This window comes from Dermacentor andersoni, chromosome 2 (genome assembly GCF_023375885.2).
Source record: "Dermacentor andersoni chromosome 2, qqDerAnde1_hic_scaffold, whole genome shotgun sequence".
Taxonomy (NCBI): domain Eukaryota; kingdom Metazoa; phylum Arthropoda; class Arachnida; order Ixodida; family Ixodidae; genus Dermacentor; species Dermacentor andersoni.
The window spans coordinates 237,170,368-237,196,100 of NC_092815.1; the positions used below are offsets into that span (position 1 = coordinate 237,170,368).

Genomic DNA, 25,733 nt, shown 5'->3' on the forward strand with positions numbered 1-25,733 from the left:
TCGTGTTTTCATGTCACGATAAAATGAGGCAAATAATTTGAGACCCAAATCACCGCGCCGACTGGCAGTGGGCCAGTGCCGTCAGCACCTTCGCAGAAGGAGGGGTAGTATGGGAACGCTGGCAAGAAGAGTCTCATCGGAGCCAGCTGTGGAAGGCGACGACGAAAGTGTGAGCTGTGGCACGAGCGCGAGGGGTATTATGGGAACGCTGGCATGATGGTGGTAGAGGAACCAGCTGTGGAAGACGACGACGACGAACGCGCGAGCAGTGGCACGAGCCCTTCATAATTTTTGCTCGCACACATGAAAATTTCACGGAACCCTAGCCACAATCAGCTCGCCGTAAACCAACTAGCCACAAGTGGGTCACGAACCAACGTCTTCGCATTACGCCTGCGATGTTCTTACCAATTAACCATCGCACGTGTTCCATTCTTGACAATCTGTAATAGCATCGCACGCGCAATGCGAGGACGTGTGTTCGTGCCCCCACCTGCGGCCAGCTGTTTTCTTTCGTCCACTTTCCTTTCAATTATTCTATCACTTCTTTTGTTTCAATAAATAAGTACAACTAATTTGCCCTATGCTGTCCTTGGTGGCTTCTTATGATATATGACTAATAAGTACTCGAGCCCTCGGTTTCCTTTCTTCTCGTTCATTACGCCTTTATATATATATATATATATATATATATGTGTATATACGCAGTGAAGCAGACGCGCGTATGAAGCGGTTTATTGACGTTTCGGCCGGGGTCCGGCCTTCATCAGAATACACTGCATGATGTCAGTACAGTTAACATAATGTGCCTATCAACCAAATGAAGATACGCTTACATGAAAAACGAATAAAATGGGCGAACAAAATGCATCCGAATCGTTCAAAGGATAGCTGACACGTGTATAGACCGATGGCGTTTGCAAACATATCATCTAAAATACAAAGCATAAAAACGCATCGAAATGAATTGTAAAAAACCAATCGCCACGTGACAACAAAAGTGCTCAATGTGCTCAATATGTGCTATGTTATCAAGCAAACACAGACACAGAAAAAGGGAAATAGCGACGTACTAGTAGAAGAAGGGACAAGTGACGGGCTACAAACACAGCTCAATTTTCCAACACATTCATTCATACCACAGGCGACGGTATCAAACTTATAGATAAGTAACGATTCGCGGGCTTCTTTATCATAATTTGAACGAAATCCAGATTCAAGCAACGTTACTCTGTTTACCAAATGAGTGGTCAGGAAGATGCACGTGTCTTGAGATGGGCAGGTTGGGCAACGTGTTAGCGTGGGATTTATGATTGTTAAAGCGGAATCTGAAAGGGCCTTCTGTTTGTCCGATGTACCGTTTTTTGCAGAATGTACATTCAAGCATGTATATTACGTTTGTTGTGTCGCAGTCGAAATCGCCTTTGACTTTTAAACAAAAGTTTGAAGACGTACTAGTAACCTGTTGCGATGTGACCATGTAGGGGCATACTTTACATCTGGTTTTCGACAAGGATGGCATCCGATGGCATCGGGGCAGTCAGTCTTAGATGATGATGCTAGTATATCTCGAATATTTCTAGCTTTACGGTATACTGCTTTAGGCGGATCAGAGAATATGCTTTTGAGGCGTTCACTTTGCATTAGAATATTGTGGTGTTTCTTTAATACATGCGAAACACTTCAGACTGACGCAGTGTGGTTTAGGACCAGATTTGTCTGGGGTGAGGGAGTCGGTTTGTTCTTAATGCAAAGAAGCGTCCTTGGGTCATGCACGTCTGCGCGTTTAATTGCATCGTCAATTAATTGTAGTGCGCAATTTTGTTTGGCTAAAGCGTTTTTTAGGGTACCGCAATTCTTTTGAAACTCTGATTGCTCAGAACAAATTCTTTTAAAACGTAAGGCTTGGCTATAAGGAATGCTAGTGTTGCAATGTTTAACGTGACTGCTATCGAAACGCAAATATTGACATCTATCTGTCGGCTTTTTGTATAGGGCAGTAGATAGTTTATCATTTAGCACTGAAACGCTGACGTCAAGGAAGTTAATACTAGATGCAGAATACATGTGAGAAAATGATATGGATCGATGGGCATTGTTAAAGTCAGATATGAAAGAAAGCAGTTCCTGTTCCCCATGAGGCTAAATCAGAAAAACATCGTCAATGTAACGTTTGTAATAAAAAGGTTTTAACGTCCTCGTTAGCAAAAATTTATCTTTTAGCTGACCCATAAATATATTGGCGTAGTTCGGGCCAATTCGCGTACCCATGGACTCAATATGTGAGTCAATATGTGCTTCATACGCGCGTCTGCTTCACTGTGCATATTTACCCAGACCCAGAACTGCTTTTCTTCTGGTATACATATATATATAAATATATATATATATATATATATATATATATATATATATATATATATATATATATATATATATATATATATATATATATATATATAGGGAACATCACGGTGACGGCGACGCCGATGGCAAACAATTACTCCGAGTGCCCATGTAATTGCAATTAGAAGAAAACTCGATAATACACGCTCATCGTAGTGATGCCTTAATAATTACTTTTATAGTAGTTTTGCAACTAAACCTGCCCGACATGTGGCGAAGCAACCAGCCACGTGATTGAGGGCACGGTAAGCGCAACGCAAGATTACTGCTAAGAATGGCACATCGTAGAAGCAACATTCGAGTGGCATTGCCAGTGTATTCAACTGCGGGCTACTTGAGAGGCACACATTGGGCGGTCATGATGCGGACGCCATCAGAGGGCGTCGAAGCAGATGCACATGCTAGTCTTGGCCGGCAGCGTGCATACACCGGTGAAGTGGTTCTCGTTGATGCAGTACGAGGCACAGCGGTCCCGGCGTCCTCCCTGGCACAGCTGGCGCATTGCTGTGCAAAGAAGATGCGGTGCAGGCTGTACAAAACCTGTTTGGTGAGGCTGTTCACATTTGTCGACGCCGCTTAGTGGCGCCTTAAAAATAAAGAAAGCGCTGACATTGTGCTGCGAGCCAATTGAGCTTTTTAATTTCCTGTTGTAGCTTTCGCTTACTTTACTACGCAACGTAAGCACCATTCTATTAAAGGACAAGCAAGACCCACGGGAAGTTAGACGTGTTGCCTTTCATGGACGACCTAGAAAGCGCATCATTCTTTATATTTTCCGTCCCACAATACCCGCGGTCCATGAGTAACGTGCACAAAGGTTTCAGGCAGTGCTTCAATTCTGGAAACGTCACTGATTACATTATTACAGCGCGATCCCAAGGACTCATCCAAAATTTTCTCGAATGACCGTTTTACAGCATTGCATTCTTCCGATAGAGTATGGATTGTTGAAGCATAGGACAATATAACTCGGACATGCTTGCATATGATCCACAATTCATGACTGAATGGATTAACTGAGTAATGCATAGGTTCATCATTGCATGACAGTGTCAACGCATGTGTAAGCAACGAAAAGAAAACAATAAAATATACCCTGACAAGGTTTACGTCGAATACATAATACCATGTTTAGCTGAACCAACTACAATTCATATTCTTCATCTATTATCTCAATAGCTAGGATATTGAATTGGCGCACGCCATTACCTTGCATGGCCTTCGCTGCACATATTCGCAGTATTGATAGCAGGGATGGTGACTGAGAACGCAATATTACAGTTGGAGACCGCGTTGTATCTGCTGAATGGAAGCCAAAGTCCGAGGTTGATGTTTGCAGGCCGCGACGCTTGTAAACTTAGAACAATGCTTGTGCGATATCACAAAACTGAGTTTGCGATAAGATAAACACACTAGGTTGTGGGTGCCCAGCATGTTAGGCGGCGCCTTCTGTCTTCTGTCGAACCCGTGGAGAAGCAAAGGGGCTAATGGGGATATGCAATGGTTCTTGTTGATTATGGCAGAATAAATGAACGTGAATGCTCTTCAACGAGGCTGGAATCTCCAGAAGTCGTTCAACATCTTGAATAAACCGGATGCTCATATAATTCTTCATAGAGCACTGAGTAGTACATTACGCAAAGTTTAGCGCCTAGCCTGAGATGTATGAACTGCACTCCAATAGTGGGCACCGAAGGTTGGCTGCTATAGAATTCTGAAATGCTGCTAACACTTTTCAGACCCGGTGCGATTGTCTTCGATGTTATATACACAAATCGTTTCCTTTAAATAACAGATATTTTGATTACAGAAAGAATGGATATCAGTGTACAGATTTAAATTCGTGAATTTAGGTGTAATGACACGCAGAAATGTAAATAGGCGACAAGTGTCTTCAAGAACACCTCTGCGCCATCTTAGTGTGTCTGCTTAGGTAGATAACATTGTGATTATTGTTTCAGTCGAAGTGTGCATTCTATTTTGTACTACGAAAAAAAATTTCTTTGGGCAGTACTGGGCTGCAGGAAAACTTTTTATGAGGTTGAATGTTTTTTAGCATGCTTAGGGCCTGGTTTGACATAATTTGTTACCCCCTGTTTTCTGAGAACAAGTGTTTCAGATGCCTTCCTTACCAAGTTCTTGTCTACAGGCCTACAAGTTGCACTCCTGGCAGGCTTACGCATGCTGTTTACCTATACCCGGTACAGTATCAAAGAGACGTCAGGTTAAAACGCAACGGATGACGTTTCGACCAAATTACTGCTCAAACAAGCAACCAGAATGTAAATAAATAAAAGAAACCATGTACTGCACGAGTAATGGAGCAAGAAAGGCGAAGCTATTTGATCGCACACAAGTCAATTCTTCGTCTCGACGGTGTCACATACATTTAACGAACAGTCAACTATTTGAGCTGCACTAACTGAATTGAAGTGGATTGTCGCAGCACCTCTGGATGCATGTTTCGGTTTGAACACCACTTGTATCCAGGCTGTTGAAGACAAATATTTACGGGTTAAGTTCGGGATCAGGTCCAAGCTTGTGCATATTGTTACGGGGATGTTGCGAGTATATAAAAACTATATTTACAATATGTATACGGGATGATTCAGAACAGCTCAGATGGGTGACCACCAACAACAAGCAGCAGCCAGCTTCTCCGATCTTCTTCTTCCTCTCTCTTCTCTCATCCTTCCGTAACAGGACCCCAGGGTGGCGAAGCGCCGTCTCGACGCATGGCAGGCGAAGAATATCGAGTGAAGTATGGCTTCAGCCGCGAAACTTGCACGACGTCGACCGGCATCTGACTTGAGGATGCATCAAAGTGTAGCGGCGAAATTTTATAATTGACGTCGTTAATTTGGCGTAGGACTTCATAAGGCTCTGTGTAGCTAGAAAGAAGCTTCTGGGAGAGGTCAACCCGACGATATGGTTACCAGAGGAGCACCCAAGCACCTGTAGCGAGTTTAACATTGCGATGGTAGCTGTCGTAACTTTCTTTCTGTACATGCTGTGAGGCTAATAAACGAGATTGGGCGACTTGACGAGCCACGCGAGCACGATCGGTGACTTCACGAGCGTAATCAGTTGCAACACATGGCACAGAAGGGAGGATGGTGTCAAAGGGGAAGGTGGGGTCGCGAACATACAAAAGATAAAAGGGTGAATACCCTGCGGTGTCATGTCGGGACGAGCTATACGCGAATGTCTCGTAGGCCAGCGTGGCATCCCAGTAGCTGCGATCATTGGAAACGTACATTGACACCATCTATGTGAGGGTTCAGTTGAGAAGTTCCGTAAGACAGTTCGTTTGTGGGCGGTAGGCAGTGGACAGCGTGTGCTCAGTGGCACAACAGCGGAGGGGGTCGTCCAGAACTCGAGAGAAGGACGAGCGGCCACGCTCTGTAAGTAACTGTCGAGGTGCACCGTGCTGGAGAATGACGTCCTGAAAGAGAAAATCGGCGACTTCAGTTGCGCAACTAGTCGGCAACGTCTTTGTTATCGCGTAGCGTGGTGCGTAATTAGTAGCGACGGCGATCCACTTGTTCTCTGTAGTCGTTGTCGGAAAAGGGCCAAGCAGGACAAGGTCTACACGAAAGAATGGCTCGGAGAGAACTTCAATGGGATGGAGTCGTACGGCAGGTGCCAGGGGTGAAGAAATTCTGCCGCTGACACAATTCGCAAGTTGCGACATAACGACGCACAGAGCGGGAGAGACCCGGCCAGGTGAACCAGCGTCGTACGCAGTCGTATGTACACAAAACTCCAAGGTGTCCCGCCGTCGGTGCATCGTGAAGTTGTCGAGAACGACGGGCCGCAGATGACGAGGAAGGACAAGCAGCAACTCAGGGCCGTCAGGGTGGATATGGCGGCGGTAGACGATGCCGTCATGCAGCACAGACATGCGGCACGTGCCGTCGGTGCTGCCAGATTGCACTCCGGCGATGGTGGACTGTAAGGATGCGTTGCATTGTTGTTCAGCGCGCATGTCCGTCATGTCGGTCAAAGCCATCACGCAGGCCAACGGATCATGCGCAACAGGATCGGGAGGATCCACGGGGTGATGCGAGATGCAATCATTGTCCTTGTGGAGGCGTCCAGTCTTGTAATGGACACTAAATTAAAATTCCTGGAGCCGCAAAGCCCAGCGACCAAGCCGTCCAGTCGGATCCCGGAGGGAAGACAGCCAGCAGAGCGCGTGGTGGTCTGTGACGACCAAAAACGTGCGGCCATACAAATATGGCCGGAACTTGGCGACAGCCCGAAATAAAGCCAAGCACTCCCGCTCGATGATGGAATAATTTCCCTCGGCAGGTGACAGCAGGCGGCTGGCATAAGCTATTACGCACTCGGCACCATTCTGGTGTTGGGCGAGAACAGCGCCGATGCCATAGCCGCTTGCGTCAGTGTGGACTTCGGTCGGTGCACACGGATCAAAGTGGGCAAGTATGGGGGGGGGGGGGGGGTCAGAAACCCGATGAGAGCGTCGAACGCGTGAGCCTGCTCCGGGCCCCATGAGAATGGTGTGTTCTTCTTTAGAAGATCTGTCAAAGGCCGAGCAACGTCGCCGAGGTTGACGAAACGGCGAAAGTAAGAACACAGGCCGACGAAGCAGCGCACGTCAGAGGCAGAACGTGGCACAGGGAAAATGCGTACTGCGCGAAATTTTTCCGGATCTCGTCGGACACCGGATGCATCAACGAGGTGTCCCAACACGGTGATCTGACGGTGCCCGAATGGACACTTCGTGGAGTTCAGTTGAAGGCCGGCTTTTAGGAAGACCGCAAGAATTGCAGCGAGCTGGGTAACGTGGCTGCCGAACGTGCGAGAAAAAACAATAACGTCGTCAAGGTAACAAACACAGGTGGTTCATTTTTTAGCCTCGCAGAAACGAGTCCATCATACGTTCAAATGGCACAGGAGCATTGCATAGGCGAAAGGGCATAACTTTGAAATGATATAAACCATCCGGCGTGATGAAGGCCGTCCTCTCGCGGTCCATTTCATCAACTGAATTCTGCCATTAGCCGCATTGAAGATCGGTAGACGAGAAGTATTTAGCTCCGTGCAAGCAGTCCAAGGCGTCATCGATGTGAGGTAGTGGGTAGACGTCTTTTAGCGTCATCTTGTTTAAGAGGCGATAGTCGACGCAAAAACGCCAGGTACCATCTCTCTTTTTCACAAGGGCAACAGGCGAAGCCGAAGGGCTGGCTGATGGCTCGATGACCCCTTTGCGGAGCCTTTTGTCCACTTTTTATAGGATGACTCGACGTTCAGCATGCGATACACGATAGGGACGGCGTTGAATATGATTCGTACCTCCAGTGTTTCTACGGTGGTGTACAACAGATGTTTGGCCTAATGGCCTGTCGCCGAAATCAAAGATGTCACTGTACGATTGAAGCAGGAGTCGTATGTCCGTGGCCTGTGCAGAGGTGAGGTCAGGTGCAATCATTTTCGTGAAGTCATCTGTTAAGGAACCAGAGCTGTCAGCTGCACTTGGCGCTAATAAACCACTCTCGGCATTCAGACTCTCGATCTCGAATTCGCAACCACTGGAAACGCTGGCCAAGAACATGCCGGCCGGAAGCACTTGAGGGCACAGGCTGAAATTAAGGAGTGGTAGAACGACGTCGTTATTAGTAACCGTGACCATGGTATGCGAAACAGCAACGCTCCGGTTCAAAAGCCCGTTGATGATGGGATGAAGCACATATTCACCGCCAGGAACCTGTGGCTGGGCGGTCAGAGTGACGTAAGTAACTGCCTCGAGTGACAGACGCACATCTTGAACCGAGCACAAGCGGGGTGGGGCGGTACTCGGAGCATCAGCGAATTGAGGCAGTTCTAACTGAAGAACGCCGGTTGCGCAGTCGATGAGAGCAGAATGAGTGGATAAAAACTCCAAACCTAGGATAAAGTCGTGAGGACAGTTGTCGATCACAGCAAAGAGAGCAGAATTAGGGCGGCCGGCTATAATTAAACGCGCAGTACACATTCCAAGAACAACCAGCATGCCACCGTCGGCCACACGAAGCACTCGGACAGCTGCTTGGGTGAGGACTTTCTTTAACCGTCTACGTAGGCTAGCACTCATCACAGATACGTGGGCTCCAGTGTCGACGAGTGCTTGGACAGGTACGGTGTCTATTTTGACATCGATTACACTTCTCCTTGCGGGCACAAACAGAGGATTTTCTGCTGTCGGCAATGCAGCACCACCTCCGAGGGCTGCATTTCCTAGTTTTCCAAAATGATGCGGCCTAAGGCCGCAGGGGACGAAAGGCCACGTGGCTGCGGCGAACGCGAAGATCGGCGACGTGTTTGCGGTGAACGAGACTGGTGTCCGCGCTGACGATTGTGAGCGGCTGTACCACGTTTTCCGAGCAGAGTTGGCGGCGTTGTTAGACTCGGCGGTGGGCGAAACATTGCGGGAATTTGCGTCAAAACGGCTCAGAGTGGTCGGCGTGCGAGGTGTTGAGGACCACGAGTTGCGACAGTACCGGGCGAGATGACCAATGCGGCGGCAGGTGAAACATATAGGCTGGTCGTCCGGAGTTCTCCACTCAATCGGGTTGCGATAACGTTTAGAGAAGCGTCGGGGTGGAGCGAAAATAGCAGAAGGGCGTTCGTTAGCTCTGCGATTGGCGACAGCACACACAGACTGTAAACCAACGTTTTTAAGTTCCTGGCGAACGATGACTTGTACTAGGGGAACTGAAAATGTGGTAGCATCAGGGCTACGCGAACACAACGGTGCGGGCGCCGTCGCATTCAGTTCACAGTTCACGTCTAACGATTCGCACCACGTCCTTTGATGGTGACGCATGCTGCTATGCGGGTTGATCTTGACACGTCGACGTTGCAGCAGTATTGAGAAATCTGGCGAATGGTTGCAAGACTCGTCGGATTTTGGCTTGCTAGAATTGTCGGCACTATTTGATGATAGCATCTGCTGTCGAGCAGCTTTTGCACACGAGCAGATTAAAGCCGTCGTCAGCAATGCCCTTCAGCGCCTGACCTACCTTCTCTGCTTTTGTCATGCTGTGATCGGCTTTACGACTAACCGCCAGCACGTCCTGGATGTACGAGACATAAGATTCCATGGCGGATTGAGCACGGGAGGCCAGTTGCTGCTTTACGGCAATTTTACAGCCAGCTGGTTCGCCAAACAACTCTGTCAATTTTTCTATGCATTGGTCCCAGCTGGTTAGCTCATCTTCGTAGTTTTCGTACCACACCTTTGCTATGTCTCTTAGGTAGAACAACAGGTTAGCCAGCATAAGCGTAGGGTCCCATTTGTTGATTCCACTCACGCGTTCGAACATGGCCATCTGCTCTTTAACGTCGGCGCCATCGGTCCCGGAGAAAGTTCCAGGGTCCTTGGGTTGCAGAACCACAACCGAAGGGGACACTGACGTAGCTGGCGACGGTGACGTTGGAAGCGGCAACGACGTTGATCCTGCGTGCTCACCGTCATTCATGGTGGGGACGGTGATGCGACGTCCACTGCGGAGCTCCGTTTCCTGCCGTAGTACCAAGCATCTCCCACCAATGTGTTACGGGGATGTTGCGAGTATATAAAAACTATATTTACAATATATATAAAGGATGAGTCAGAACAGCTAAGATGGGTGACCACCAACAACACGCAGCAGCCAGCGTCTCCGATCTTCTTCCTCTCTCTTCTCTCAACATTCCGTAACAATATTTTCCAGTTAGGTTCAGGCGCAGCTCGAAAAGAAGAATATAACGGTTCAAACAGCTTTGGATCGTTTCTTATGGGTTCATAATGGTTCAGAAATAACAATAATTTTTTTAGAAAGCAACATTTTCTATCCTCACCCGCGAGTTTATCTCAGCCAGCGAGTCCATTTTGTTTACCTTTACCTGAGGTAAACTGATGTGTTTCCGGTGTCTTAAGATTACGTATGAAATTTTGTGCACTGTGAGTGGAGGCGCGCAAGCGTATATTGATTTGTTTTCAAAGGATACAGGGTCCAATGCGTTCTATATACTTGCGCCTGTAAGCCATCGAACACCTTAGTGCCCTCGATCGTTGAGATTACGGAAGCAGCGAGGCGCTAATATATATTGACATTTGGCAACGACACTGGCCTTAATAACAGGCGTTGCCCTCGCAATGCAGGTTCTGTACAGCATGCAACCGGGTTTTGTAACGACGAACCCATGCAAATGGCCTTACTTAAAAGAGGTTAAACGTAGCCTTTCCCACAGGTTTGTTGGCTTGAATTAACGCGCCATTGAGGTTATGGACTTTTCTGCCATTTTATCGAATGCTGTGTAGTTCATCGAAATCAATTATTTTATGGTTTTGTGGCATACCACTGAATTTCGTAATCTGCGGCAGCATTCCGAAAGCTCTTAAGTGTTCTTTGCCACAGGCCCACCGCCTACTCTTATTCTGTGTCCATAATGAGGATAGGATGCAATATTTGCGAACAATAAAGGCATGAGAGAGATTTTTGTTGATATCAGCCCTGGTACGCAGATTCAGCTTTCCCTCGCTCTTTCTTTCATCGTCAGCGTCATACGAAGCATTATTAGGCCATATTTTACGCCAAGCAGAACGGCAAAGAAGGTCAGGAGTTTCGATGGTATGGATTTTTCCTGAATAATTGAATTGCAACTGCAATTCGTCCGGGCGTGCACCGCATTACCCTATTAGCGCCCTTCTTTCTAAAGTACAGCCACGTTCTATTGTTTTTATATAAACAAACAACATGTTGTTTTAACTGGTATACGCCATCTTGCTTTGAGGGATCTTGCCAAGATGGCCACATTGTATGTTTTCCTCTATTTTGATGTCTTTGATCTCTTCAACACCTAACTTGGAGAAGTAGTGAGCACACCACTGCTGCGCGCGCAGCCTAATAAATTGTTTATCATTTTTAGTATTACTTTCCAAGAAACTAGTTTTTATGTGCACGTTTTAAGAAAGGAATGCCGTTAATTATGAAAACTTGACATTGTAGATAGTGTAGGTTTCTTATAGCGTTATAAAAACATGAATGCAAGTGTACTTTACAAAGTGCATCAATCTTCTGTGTGCGCCGAAATGCTTAATTTCTTGCTCTCAAAGCACATATGATGGCTTTAATCCGAAGTATTCTTGCCCTACTCCAGCCACTTTTTTTTTTGTGAGCGAGCTGGGCCGATCCCTGTGATAGTAAGGTATAAAATGATGTGCCACTGGGGCAGCTGAGTATGCGCATTGGAGCCACTGAGTACGGGCTTCTGGATTTTAGTTTATTTGAATCTTTTATCTTGCCACTGCGAATACTTTGTCTTACGTATTATAAAGAAAAAGAGTGCAGCCTATAATGTCTGCACAATCGTTCGCAACACAACAGTTACAATATTCATACAACCGCTCTTGACAAGTTATGAATGCTTAGGGTTACGTAGACGTCAACTTCAGTTCATCAATCCAAATTATGTTTACGTTTATTTCAACAAATAAGTGTTTTGATGGCTATAATAACTTCGGGTACGGTTGCAGATACATATAAGGAATAAGGGGTTCTATAACGTAAATCTATTCCAAAACTTGTCTATTCCAATTCTGCAATTAGCCCTCCGCGATTGGTCAAAAACGTTTTGTGCCACCCCAACTTCGCTTGTCTGTAAAGCGACAGCTCCCTATCTGATATGACATGTACGCACTGATTATGCATGAATGAACCGAACAAAAGAAAAAAATAGTTATTTCTCATTCGACGCTTTTGGCCTTAGCCCTCGGCTATTCTGCAAAAGTTTTCGGGCTGCACCCACCTCACCTGCCTGTCCCGCGACGTCAGAAAACCATAACACCTCACCGCGTCAAAGTGACGTGTACGTGTTAAAGATACATTAATATACGTAACAAAACTTAATTTTCTTCTGAATAGCCGTAGGCTGCCCCGTTCCGGAAAGTATAAAAGATGGCTGCTGCCGATCACTCAGGCACTGCCGACTCGCACATGCCAGAGAGCTTGGGTTTATTTGCCTACAATGAAAGTTTTTGTGTGGCAGTGTAACGTTTTCGACCACTTTCGGCACGTTTACGACCTCGCTCTGCCAAGTCTTCTTTGTTGAGGATCCGTTTTAGTGGCATTGTTAACGTTTCGTTGCATGCCGCCGCGAATTTCGACCAGCCACCACCACCTAAGTAAGGGAAAGCGAACCAATCGCAGGCGCCGACATCACCCTCTTCATCCGGTAATCGATTTTCAGTGCACTGGCTCGGCCCCATCGAATCCCTCTCCATTTGAGCGTGCTCCTCGCCTCTTGTCAGCCAATTAGATAAGGCAAGCTGCTCAGTGTTGGCAATGTTATTCGTTTTTAAAGCAAACAAAAGTGACGTTCTATAAAAGAGGAGAGCGTTTGATTGGTCTGTACAGTCAACCCTGCGGATAACCGCCCGATGCTTGCATCGGCGGTTGGGCGAATTTGACGTCAGCAGATTGGAATAAAAACATACTGGAATAGCTTTACGATATAGGGCCCAAGGATCACATAAACATTCGTATTATTAATGCTGCTGCTTGTCGTTCCATCGACAAAGCTGACGATGACATTGTATCCGCAATCAATAAAAGAGTGCAGAATGTTACAGATCTAGATAAATTAAAATCATTTTATGTACCCTACGTACCTCTTTAATAACCGGAGGTTATTTAGGCATAATTTTGTTAGCATTTGACAATGGTAGGAAAAACAAAACGGCAAATACAGTGTATTTTACCCCGTAAACGAGATGAGATGTATAATAAAAGTTGGGCGATGCTCAATCGAAAACGAAGGTGGTTCCATCCCATGATAGCCTCCCCCCCCCCTTCCCACTGGCAGAAATGTCTAACAGAAATCCGCTATGTATATATGGCCAAGCGGAGCGCTCAACAGGATTGCAGTGCAGGAAATCTACAGTCATTGCAGGAGAAGCGACCAGTAATGTCGAACGTTTCTACCTTCATTGAACCAAATGTTCAGTGTCTTAGTTTCTGATGCCTGCATCCATAATAAAATATAACGTGTTTATGTGTATCGAATCCGTTAGTACTCCGTGCGTCTCAGAAAGCAGCACAGAAAACCTTCCCCATGACCTGCCACAGTGATATGCCATGCGATAAAAAGGTAAGCCTAAGAAAGAACAATTACCACTGAATTATAGATTTCGTCATGAGAATGCTAATTAGACTTTCATAAAATTTGGTGTGACAAATGTTTGAAGCATTTTCTTTCAAGAAATTCTGAAATTTCAAATATGTTCGGGGGCCGGCATCGGGCATAGCTCCCATAAAGGCCCAGCGTCCTTTAAAAAGCGCATCATTGTAGCTTCACATTGTATAAAAATACAATGTGAAGATGTCATTTGAGTTCGTCTTTTTTTTTTTTTTATGGCATATATTTTTTATGAGCCTTAAGTGTTTAAAACAGAACAAGAAATTGAACCGAATGGTTGAATATTTGAACAGAACAGCATGAAGTGCTAGCACGCATAATGTACCCGCAGTCTTCATCGCACTGAGAAAGATGGCCTTGGTTGCACAGAAATTACTAGCACGAAACAGCACAAAAAGTATCACAACTGAGTTCAGCTTATCAGACGTCATTTGAGTCTTGCCAGAATCTTGGGAATCGTTTGTTCTATCGACTACGGGAAGTTTTGAGCTATTTGTCCAACTTTTCGCCTCAGACGTGTCCTAGCAGAGGGTCCATAAGGCCTTCTGAGCCCTTTGTTGTACAGGTGGGGAACGGTTCCTCCAGTAAGTTCCACATATTTCGATTTTTTTTTAGTTTTACGTTACTTTCACGTTTTCTTGCACGTGTGGCCAATGCTGCCACTCATGCCAACAGATTTACAACTGACGTAAAGATGGGTCTGCTATCGTAACTTCTCGTGTGACGTGACAGTGTGCCTTTGGGGTGAAAAGTGTGTATGCTTCACCAAATGATGGCGGTAGCACCTTTAAATACATGTCTCATTAAGTACTGCAGCGAGAACTTGCGCTATGCTTGCTTTAAATGATTTATGCTTTATAAAACAGCATTAAGGCCATCCGGTCCAGGGGACTTTGCAGGATTAAAGTTTTCTACGGTCTTTTGTACTTCATGTTCTCTTATTTCTGCTTCACGTTCGATCTTAAATTCCTCTGAAAGCATAGGAATACTATTAAGAAAAAGTCTATTAGAATGTTTACAGCTTAGAGGTAAAAAGCGAATCGTAGTGACGAGTGAATGCATATGCCTGAAGTCCTCGTATTGTATGGCTTCAACTTTGTCATACATGAAAATTTCCACGTTTTCCCACTGGACAGGCTTTCGCTCGAGACTCGGAACCCTTTTTAGTGAATGTCTCTCCAACGGATCGCGGAACGCAATTCGAGTCTGCGCTATTCGGGAACATCACGCGGCTCCTATCATGCGAATCATGCGCATCAGAACAAAGGCCTACCATCCCATCAGCAATCGTATGGTGGAAAGGTTCCATCGCCCGCTGAAGACTAGCCTGACGGCAACTTCAAGTCATAGTTGCGTACAGGCGCTACCCCTGGTTTTATTGGGAATTAGGACGGCTCTGAAAGCAGACATTGGTTGCTGCTAGGCTGAACTCGTATACGACACAACACTTCGCCTTTGGGGGGAGTTTGTCGCTGACCGTAAAAGCGCAAACGCCCAGGCGAACAACGATTACGCCCTGCGGCTGCGGGACATTATGAGCCAGCTACGCGCTGTCCCTCCACGTGTGCCGGCACCACGGCTTAACCACGTCCACAGTGATCTCTCCTCCGGCTCTCACGTGTTTGTAAGGCACGACGCCGTACAGCGTCCACTCCAGCCCCCGTATGATTGGCCATTCAAGGTGATGAAATGAGGAGAAAAGCACATCATGATCGATCGAGGTGGCCGTCACGACCTCGTTTCGCTTGACCGCTTAAAACCAGCGCACGTGGACATCAGCAGTTAAGTGCGTGCATCATATCGAGTTACACAGCCACAAGGACTACCAGCAGACCAGACTAAACCGGCCCAACCAGTCGTCGAAAGGTTCACACGGAGCGGACGGTGCACAAGACCTCCGTTGCGAATGCACTTATGAACCGCAACTCATTGTTGACCCACTCACTATGGGGTGAGTATTGTAGCGCAACGAAACGGCGCTACCATGCGCAATGCCAAGAGCGCCGCTTCGTTGCGCTACCGTGCGCAATGCCAAGAGCGCATGCGCGAGCAACCAAGTGACTTATCTTCGTGAGCTTCGGAGTCAATAAAAGTTCAGTTGTTGTTTGGGCAGCAGGCAGGGAGTGCAGCGGTGGCGTCGAGGTAGAACACCCGCTTCGCGTGCAAGAGGTCAGTGGTTCGAATCCCGGTGCCAGGCAATTTTCCACCGGATTAAAAAAAAATCCGCGTGTTAATAAACTTGCATAAACAGGCCTGGAGTGTGGCCTGATCCCGGTGACCAGAACCGGCAACGCACTCCCTCACCACAGCAGGATTGGCCACCCTGGTGCAGTACTTGGCCACAACCTCCTATATGAACACAACAATCAAACCCCGGCCCTCAGTCCCCAGCAGCTGCGAAGCAACTGACCACGGCGGCAGTCAGACCTGCGACGCAGCAGAGGGTGCTAAGAATCCCTGGCTCCGGACAGGCCGCCATTGGAATATGAACCTGGCAACGTTTAACGCTAGAACGTTATCTACTGAGGCGAGTCTAGCAGTGGATATAACTGGGCTCAGTGAAGTTAGAAGGCCAAAAGAATCATATACAGTATACGGGGCTTAGCATATATACGGGGCTTAGCAGAGAGACGAGAACTAGGAATCGGATTCCTGATTAATGAGAACATAGCTGGTAACATACAGGAACTCTATAGCATTAACGAGAGGGTGGCAGGTCTTGTTGTGAAACTTAATAAGAGGTACAAAATGAAGGTTGTACAGGTCTACGCCCCTACATCTAGTCATGATGACCAGGAAGTCGAAAGCTTCTATGAAGACGTGGAATCGGCGATGGGTAAAGTCGAAACAATATACAGTATACTGATGGGCGATTTCAATGCCAAGGTAAGCAAGAAGCAGGCTGGAGACAAGGCAGTGGGAGAATATGGCATAGGCACTAGGAATAGCAGGGGAGAGCTATTAGTAGAGTTTGCGGAACAGAATAATATGCAGATAATGAATACCTTCTTCGGCAAGCGAGATAGCCGAAAGTGGACGTGGAGGAGCCCGAACGGCGAGACTAGAAATGTAATAGACCTGATACTCTGCGCTAACCCTGGCACCATACAAGATGTGGACGTGCTCAGCAAGGTGCGCTGCAGTGACCATAGGATGGTAAGAACTCGAATTGACCTAGACCTGAGGAGGGAACGGAAGAAACTGGTACATAAGAAGTCGATCAATGAGTTAGCGGTAAGAGGGAAAATAGAGGAATTCCAGATCAAGCAACAGAACAGGTATACGGCTTCGACTCAGGAAGAGGACCTTAGTGTTGAAGCAATGAACGACAATCTTGTGGGCATAATTAAGGAGTGTGCAATAGAAGTCGGTGGTAACTCCGTTAGACAGGATACCAGTAAGCTATCGCAGGAGACGAAAGATCTGATCAAGAAACGCCAATGTAGAAAAGCCTCTAATCCTACAGCTAGAATAGAACTGGCAGAACTTTCGAAGTTAATCAACAAGCGTAAGACAGCTGACATAGCGCAGTATAATATGTATAGAATTGAACATGCTCTCAGGAACGGAGGAAGCCTAAAAGCAGTGAAGAAGAAACAAGGAATTGGCAAGAATCAGATGTATGCGTTAAGAGACAAAGCCGGCAATATCATTACTAATATAGTGGCTGGTTCAAGTGGCTGAGGAGTTCTATAGAGATTTATACAGTACCAGTGGCACCCACGACGATAATGGAAGAGAGAATAGTTTAGAGGAATTCGAAATCCCACAGGCAGGGCCGGAAGAAGTAAAGAAAGCCTTGGGAGCTATGCAAAGGGGGAAGGCAGCTGGGGAGGATCAGGTAACAGCAGATTTGTTGAAGGATGGTGGGCAGATTGTTCTAGAGAACCTGGCCACCCTGTATGCGCAATGCATCATGACCTCGAGCGTACCGCAAAATTGGAAGAACGCTGACATAATCATAATCCATAAGAAAAGGGACGCCAAAGACTTGAAAAATTATAGACCGATCAGCTTACTGTCCGTTGCTTACAAAGTATTTACTACGGTAATCGCAAATAGAATCAGGAACACCTTAGACTTCTGTCAAGCAAAGGACCAGGCAGGATTCTTTAAAGGCTACTCAACAATACACCATATTCACACTATCAATCAGGTGATAGAGAAATGTGCGGAATATAACCAACCCTTATATATAGCTTTCATTGATTACGAGAAAGCGTTTGATTCTGTCTAAACGTCAGCAGTCATGGAGGCATTACGGAATCAGGGTGTCGACGAGCCGTATGTAAAAATACTGACAGATATCTATAGCAGCTCCACAGCCACCGTAGTCCTCCACAAAAAGAGCAACAAAATCCTAATAAAGAAAGGCGTCAGGCAGGGAGATACGATCTCTCCATTGCTATTCACAGCGTGTTTACAGGAGGCACTCAGAGACCTGGATTGGAAAGAATTGGGGATAAAAGTTAATGGAGAATACCTTAGTAACTTGTGATTGGCTGATGATATTGCCTTGCTCAGAGGACCTCAGGGTACCAATTGCAATGCATGCTCACTGACCTGGAGAAAGAAAGCCGAAGGGTGGGTCTAAAAAGTAATCTGCAGAAAACTAAAATAATGTTTAACAATCTTGGAAGAGAACATCAGTTTACAATAGGTAGCGAGGCACTGGAAGTGGTAAGGGAATACATCTACTTAGGACAAGTAGTGACCACAGATCCGGATCACGAGACGGAAATAACCAGTAAAATAAGAATGGGCTGGGGTGCATTTGGCAGGCATTCTCAGATCATGAACAGCAGGTTGTCATTAGCTCTCAAGAGAAAAGTGCATAACAGCTGGGTCTTACTAGTACTCACCTACGGGGCAGAATCCTGGCGACTTACGATAAGGGTTCTACTTGAATTGAGGACGACGCAACGAGCTATGGAAAGAAGAATGATAGGTGTAACGTTAAGGGATAAGAAAAGAGCAGATTGGGTGAGGGAAAAAACGCGGGGTAATGACATCTTAGTTGAAATCAAGAAAAAGAAATGGGCATGGGCAGGAGATGTAATGAGGAGGAAAGATAACCGATGGTCATTAAGGGTTACGGACTGGATTCCAAGGGAAGGGAAGCGTAGCAGGATGCGGCAGAAAGTGAGGTGGGCGGATGGAATTAAGAAGTTTGCAGGGACGACATGGCCACAATTAGTACATGACCGGGGTTCTTGGAGAAGTATGGGAGAGGCCTTTGCCCTGGAGTGGGCGTAACCAGGCTGATGATAATGATGATGATGATCACACTTATTCATCAGCTCAGGGCACAAGTGGATTTGATGTAAACGCGCTTGCCTCTCTTCCGTAATATGTGTAAAATTTACCCCTCGGTATACATCAAAACATTGCTCTACATCATCAATGCCAAACTGTGATATGATCTGCGATAAGATGTCACTGCCTCTGTCGCAAACTACCATACCTGAAGCTCTGTCTTTCCCTTTAGGCATGCACTTAAGATCGTCAAGTAATAGTAATTTTTTCGGGCAGGAAATATTGTTTAGAACTAGTAAAAACATTAATTTGGTCGTCTGCAACATTTGGCGTGTAAACACATATCATGCGCCCATCCATCCCACAAAGCACAAGGTCACATACAACAAAGCTTCTTAAACTGCAAGAAATCGCGTCCTCAACAATAAGCCCATCTCTTTCTAATGAACAAAACACACCCCGCTGACTTCCCAATGGCATGGCTCACTAATGCATACGAACGGGGAGGGAACCTAAGCACCATGCTCGCAGTCTCCTCCTCGCCTTCAACCTTCATTTTAAAGCGAAAGGTTTACTGGCCACGAACTTGCGATTTCGCCGTGACGGCGCTCCTAGGAGGCACATGACGTCACAAAGCGCGCCTCGCCACGGATATTTCTCTCTCTCTCTCGCTCCCTAGTCACTACTGCGCATGCGCCACTAGTAGCACCGAGCCCCGGGTGTTCCGCCACTGCGCAACGCCGCGTCTTTCCGCCGCCGCCGTTTGGTCTGGCATCACACCGCGTCGTTCCTCGCCGTTCCTCGTCGTTGAGCTCGCCTCCGCTCCCTTCGCCAGCGGCGTTGCATGCCTGATAACATGTCGGAGGATCGAAAAGGAGAGCTCGCGTGCGCCGCAACCGCACTTGAGGAGGCAGTATGGACGGCGAGAATTCTGATAAGCAGGAGAAGGCCTGGAATCGACATCGGAATGAGATGAAGAGGAAACGAATCGCCCAGGAAACAGTCGAACAGAGCGCCCAACGACTGGCTAAACGCCGTGACATAGAAAGACAACCAGACTAACCTGGACTTGCAATCAAGCTAACCATGCTATGGCTTAGCTTTCGCTGCGTTTTGGGGGCGAGCTCCATTACTGGAAAAGCTAACGCCACCGTTGGCGTGACGTGGCATGAGGGATCACGTGGACACGGCGGCCGCGCCGGCTGCTTCGGAAGCGCCGAAGCGAGCTGAAAACGAAAGTTTAAAGTCCCACCTGCACCGCGGTTCTCATTAAGTGGCGAGGCTTTACCGTCTTGGGTGTCTGCTTGACAACATTTGAAAGTACTATAATAGGTAGCGGCTGCCTTTGGAGGCGTGCAGCATGGTAGGCTACTTCTCGGTGCCGCATTGCCGGGCGCACGCATGGAGCCCAGTGTCAGCCTTATTCACACGTAGCCGTAGGGAAAGGAGCTGCGTGAAGCTTGGCTGGCGAAACTTAGAACCAGCAGGCAGCCATCAACTACAACTCGGCTATGCAGCAAGCACAGACGCGAGGAAGATTTCTGCTACGGCGCCGGGACTGCGCGATGTTCGGTGAGTGTAGCAGAAAACGCGCACTGAGACGCTCGCCTACGCCCGCTGCCCGGCAAATGTCATGACGGTGTGGTCTATGAGCTTGTTGATGCTAGATTCTGGAAGGTTCACTGGAACGGAAATAGAGCGGTAAGACGCACATTAAAACAAGCACGGCATATGGTCATGTTTGTGTTATGAATTAATGCACTGGATTACGAAAAAGAAGCAGAGGGAAATCGCACGCTGAAGAGACTGATAAACATACAGTGCGACTCAACTTTCGAAATACTATTGAAATGTCCAAAAATTTAGAAGACAGAAAAAGATAGAATCGTCGCGACGGCACATCACAGTCGCCGTAGCTAGGCGTAGAAGTCGCTATAACGGAATTATTCTTGAACAGTTCTGATAGCGTCCACTTTGCAGACAGAATAATATGCGGATAATGAATACCTTCTTCCGCAAGAGGGATAGCCGAAAGTGGACGTGGAGGAGCCCGAATGACGAGACTAGAAATGAACTAGACTTTATACTCTGCGCTGACCCTGGCATCATACAAGATGTGGACGTGCATGGCAAGGTGCGCTGCAGTGACCACAGGATGGTAAGAACTCGAATTAGCGTAGACTTGAGGAGGGAACGGAAGAAACTGGTACATAAGAAGCTGATCAATCACTTAGCGGTAAGAGGGAAAATAGAGGAATTCCGAATCAAGCTACAGAACAGGTATTGGGCTTTAACTCAGGAAGAGGTCCTTAGTGTTGAAACAATGAACGCCAATCTTACGGGCATCATTCAGGAGTGTGCAACAAAAGTCGGTGGTAACTCTGTTAGACACGATACCAGCAGGCTATCGCAGGAGACAACAGATCTCATCAAGAAAAGCCAATGTATGAAAGCCCGTAACCCTACAGCTAGGATAGAACTGGCAGAACTTTCCAAGTTAATCAGCAAGCGTAAAACAGCTGACAAAAGGAAGTATAATATGTATAGAATTGAACATGCTCTCAAGAACGGAGGAAGCCACCTCGGGTTCTTTAACGTGCACCTAAATCTAAGTGCACGGGTGTTTTTCGCCCCCGTCGGAATGCGGCCGCCGTGGTTCGGATTCGATCCCGCGACCTCGTGCTCAGCAGCCTAACTCCATAGCCACTGAGCAACAACGGCGGGTGCATCCCCTATGTTGAACGCTGTCATCGCAATGCCGCAGGAGCACTGCCGCCGGTACACGCAGACGCTTCCGGTGCTACACGCGAAATCTTGCCAACCGAGAATATGGACCATATATGCTATGGAATTTATGAAATTAGCAGTTTCTTTTGCCTAAAGTTAAGAATCGCAGCGACTCGCGGAAGACTGCCTTGTTGCCAGCGTCGTGGTGGCTGGCCATTGCCACCGCCTACGCACTAGCGCTTGAGGTATCAGTTACCCGCAAGCAGGTTAAAAAATTGCCAACCCTTCCCCTACCTGAAAATGGGGGCAAGCGAATCTTGTCCTGAGTACACCTCACCTTCGTCACGTTTAAGTAACCCACACGTAGCGGCGCCGGATTTGTGCGGCCTTCCGCTCCGTCGGCTCCAGATCTTCTCGTTGATATCGGATTGCGTGAGCTCGGGTGGTTCTAATGGCTGGACCGGCGCGCCGATGGCGAGCCCTTTCACGGACGAGTTCTGTCCACCGCTCGTTGAAGGCTGCCAGTTCCATGGGGGAGCGCACTTCGCGTGGCCGTCCCATCCGTTTTCCGATAATGAACTGAACGAAAACGAAGCCGTTGCAGTGCGCGCGATAGACTTCCCGGCCCTATCCTTCCGCGGCTGAAGCGAAACAGCTCTGATTGGCTGCGCGCGTGGCGTGAGCGCGTTATGCAGCCGGAATCCTTGCTAATGGCACACGCTCCGGGGCGGGCGCAGCTGTCAACTCATCAAACCACCCTTTTCCGCATATTCTCCGTTCTGCTAGCAACTGGGTTTCTGCGTGACCAGACCGCCACCGAAACTTCTGATCCAATAGAACTTTTCCTTGAAAAATTTGCTGGAGTGGAGACGCCGTCTCAAAAGTGAAGCCGAACCTCCGCCGTCTTACCATACGCAAGAAGTAACGTTCGCAAATAACGGGGAATATACGAAGCGCTTTCTTCCCACTGCGTGCTGTTTATGATGCTTAATTTAGACGTGCAGATATTGTTGGACGTCTTGCTTTCTGTCACTGGTTTGAGGAGGAGGCCTAAACATATTTTTGCAACTCTTATGGCACATCATGATATAAATACGAGCCAAGGGTAACATTTTAGGCAGTAACTTCACGCTTTCATATTCAAATACCCCTAGCATGTACAATAACTGACCAAAAGGACGTGAGCTGTGAAAAGTTTCAGCTGTCGTGGGTCTCTTTCAGAGTAGAAGTAGAACTCTGGTTTCACCTGTGCTGATAAGGAACTATGATGGCTGCAACTCCAGGCTATCTTTTAAAACCTCCTTGGTTGCACGCTAGACAGCGCCTTACCCCTCTATCGTATGCAGCCAACGAAAGATTCCGCAACACACCGCTATCATTATTTCATCCTGATATATCAATTCTTATGAGCTTACGAGCGTTCGCTCATGCTTGCTGCAGCCCATGCTGTAGCTGATCGTCGCCATTTTTGTTTAAAGGATAAAGGAAATAAGATGTGAACACCGGAAATTTCAAAAAAATCGAGAGCAAAAAGTGATACTCCTTTACGCAACAAGTCTCTAATTTATTACAAAAAAGAAATTTTTATTAAAAAAGGAACGAATAGATGATATGTTTTGTGTTAAGCTGTGTAGTCTACAGATGATCACATTTGCGGACTACATGCAGGCGCGTAGTAAGATAGGTCCGCTACCGCTCCGTAGCTTTGGCTGTGCAGCCACAGAATATTTTCGCCGAATATAGGCGACATTGTATATAAGTAACGTCTATTTTTGTAATAGTTTGTAATAGCCGCTGTTTGTGATTGTTACATTTTATTTATATTTATGATAAATATTGCCTACGAAACCACTGAGGTTACATATGTAAGTTATAGTTTATCATTTTTATTCATTGCATTTTTGTATTTTGCTATCGTTTTGAAACCACTCCCCTGCATACTCCATCTGGGATTTAGGGTATTATGAAATAATGACTTAATGAATGAATCTCTTCATAAAAATACATAGCCACGCCTGGGTGACCGGCTTATAAATGTCGTACCTTCCTTTTGCTTCTCTCTGCTGTCGTCGGCGTACTGACCTGCAAGAGGAAGCTCGAATAATATTTGAAGCACCTGCTGGTATTACCCAATTTGTGCGCAGGCAATTTGACACAAACTGCGTTGTATGATGAAAGAGCTGTGATGCCATTGAACTCCTTTTAAGGAAAATTTTGCAATGTTCTACTGGTCATCTCATTATGCAAAGGAAAATGAACCAAACGCAGCTTCGCTATGACAGGCCCTCTCCTGTCAGGGAACCTCAGTGGCATATTGCAAATTCTCGAGTTTCACTTTGCCACACTGTTAATGACTAACTGCTACAAGCTGCTGTGTAATCTAACTGCACACAAAGGAGGCAATAGCTGCAGCTGAGAGACTACGTCTGTGAGAACGTATATGATGAAGCCGGAGTAGCGAATACCGATTGTAGGTAGTTTATGCACCTTCTTCATTCCTGGTTTAGTTCAGCTGTTAGCGTTATAACAGTACAGTAGTATACCACGCGGCTGCCTGGAGTTTCTTCATCAAAATTTAGAGCGCTACAAAACGGCCGAATTAATATAATATGATTCATAACCGCTATGATGTACACACACAAAACAATTAGACCCAAAAGACGAACAATCAAGGGGCTACGATGTACATTTACATTAAAATCACAGCCCATTGTAAAGAAATCTAAGCAGTAACCATGCTTGTCACAATGATAGAATGATTGCAACGCCACATTTGCCGCTAGTATAATATCAATCACTGTAATTAGACAAACTTGCCTCTTGAAATGACCCTAAAAAATAAATGTGTATTCGACAAATTTCACCATTCTGTGAGAGATTGTTATAAAGGTATACGCTTCATTACATTAGCAATTAAGAAGAATCGTTGGTACACAATCACCCTGCGGATTTTGGTACGATTATTAAAAAGGCACCACAACATTTACTTTAACACTCAGACAGCGAATACACTTACATGAAGCAAGCACGACGCTCATTAGTAGCCAGAGTGCCTTCGTAGCCTTCTTCATCTTCTTTCTCACGTTATTGTTCTTGCCTGAAGGTACATGGTAGATACGCATAATGGTAGTAGTCCGTCGTATCAACGGCCTACAATGTATACTCACTCAATCGGGTAGCACACAATAAACTTGGGACAATAATAAATGTTAGGAATGGTTCGTTGAGCAACAATCTGGCGGGTAAAAGAAATAAACAAAGATTATGTGAATTATAATTTGGACGTTGTCAAGTACATTAAAAAAATTTGAGAGTGTGGTTAAAGGTTATGAACTCCAAAACTATTTCCTTTTTTAACGTGCTTGAGACTTGACAGAAAGGATGACAAAGTATTTAGCATTGAAACAGTGCAGCAAAATAAGATATTGCCACCGTCGATGCGAGTGTTGTGAACTGATGCGGGGCTCCTCTTTCGCGCTTGCCTCCGCATACTCGTTGCCATCTGGCGGCGCCGCCACGAAACCTGCGCGGGAGCTTTTCCTTCGGCGTCCAGCAGCATCCGTGCAGAGAGAGAGAAAACACCTTTAATTGAGCATAATGACTGCTTCGCAGAAGCGGTTCCTCCTTACCGGGAATGCATGCGCCGTCTTGGTTACGATCGCCTTCTGGATGAACACGATTTGGTCCGAGAGGCGGGAGCTGAACAGCAGCATCTCCCACTGCTTTTCTTGGTGTGGAAACCGCGGTAGAAGAGGCAAGTGTGAATTTTTCTTACACACTATGACCATTTCCTGGAGTGTTCCTAGCTGTTCGCAGTATTGACATAGTTCGGCATATTGAGTTCGGAACAGGAGGTGTAGTCTCGTTTGGTTTGGAAAGATGTTGGATTACAACATTCTGAGTTTCGTGTCTTTCGCCTTCGTGAGCTGTGCGTATGGCGGTGGGAGTGTTCTGCGATTTAGTCTGTAGTATTGAGTGATTTCTGAGTTATATTGTCAGTGGTGTGAGCTCTTCTGTGTGATGATCATGGCCATGTCGCCAGACCTTTCCCTGTCGGCTTTGGCTGTCCATGCTGACAAAATTATGGAAGTTGCAGGACAGTTAGATTCTTCCGCCGCACCGAATGTTGCATCCCTGCGCGTTCCTGACATTTCTGTGGT

At 46.6% G+C, this 25,733-nt stretch overlaps 1 protein-coding gene and 1 long non-coding RNA gene across 6 annotated transcripts in view; one reads left to right on the forward strand and one right to left on the reverse strand.

Moving 5' to 3' along the window:
* LOC126539910 (uncharacterized) overlaps positions 1-25,733 on the forward strand; it is a 107,780-nt gene that overhangs the window by 44,409 nt on the left and 37,638 nt on the right. The gene's annotated exons all lie outside the window — the stretch shown is intronic.
* Positions 2,740-24,634, reverse strand: LOC129387038 (uncharacterized). The gene is made up of 3 exons (XR_008614354.1): positions 24,590-24,634; positions 23,617-23,655; positions 2,740-2,910 (listed from the first exon to the last, which is right to left on the reverse strand). It is a non-coding gene; the product is annotated as an uncharacterized lncRNA (long non-coding RNA).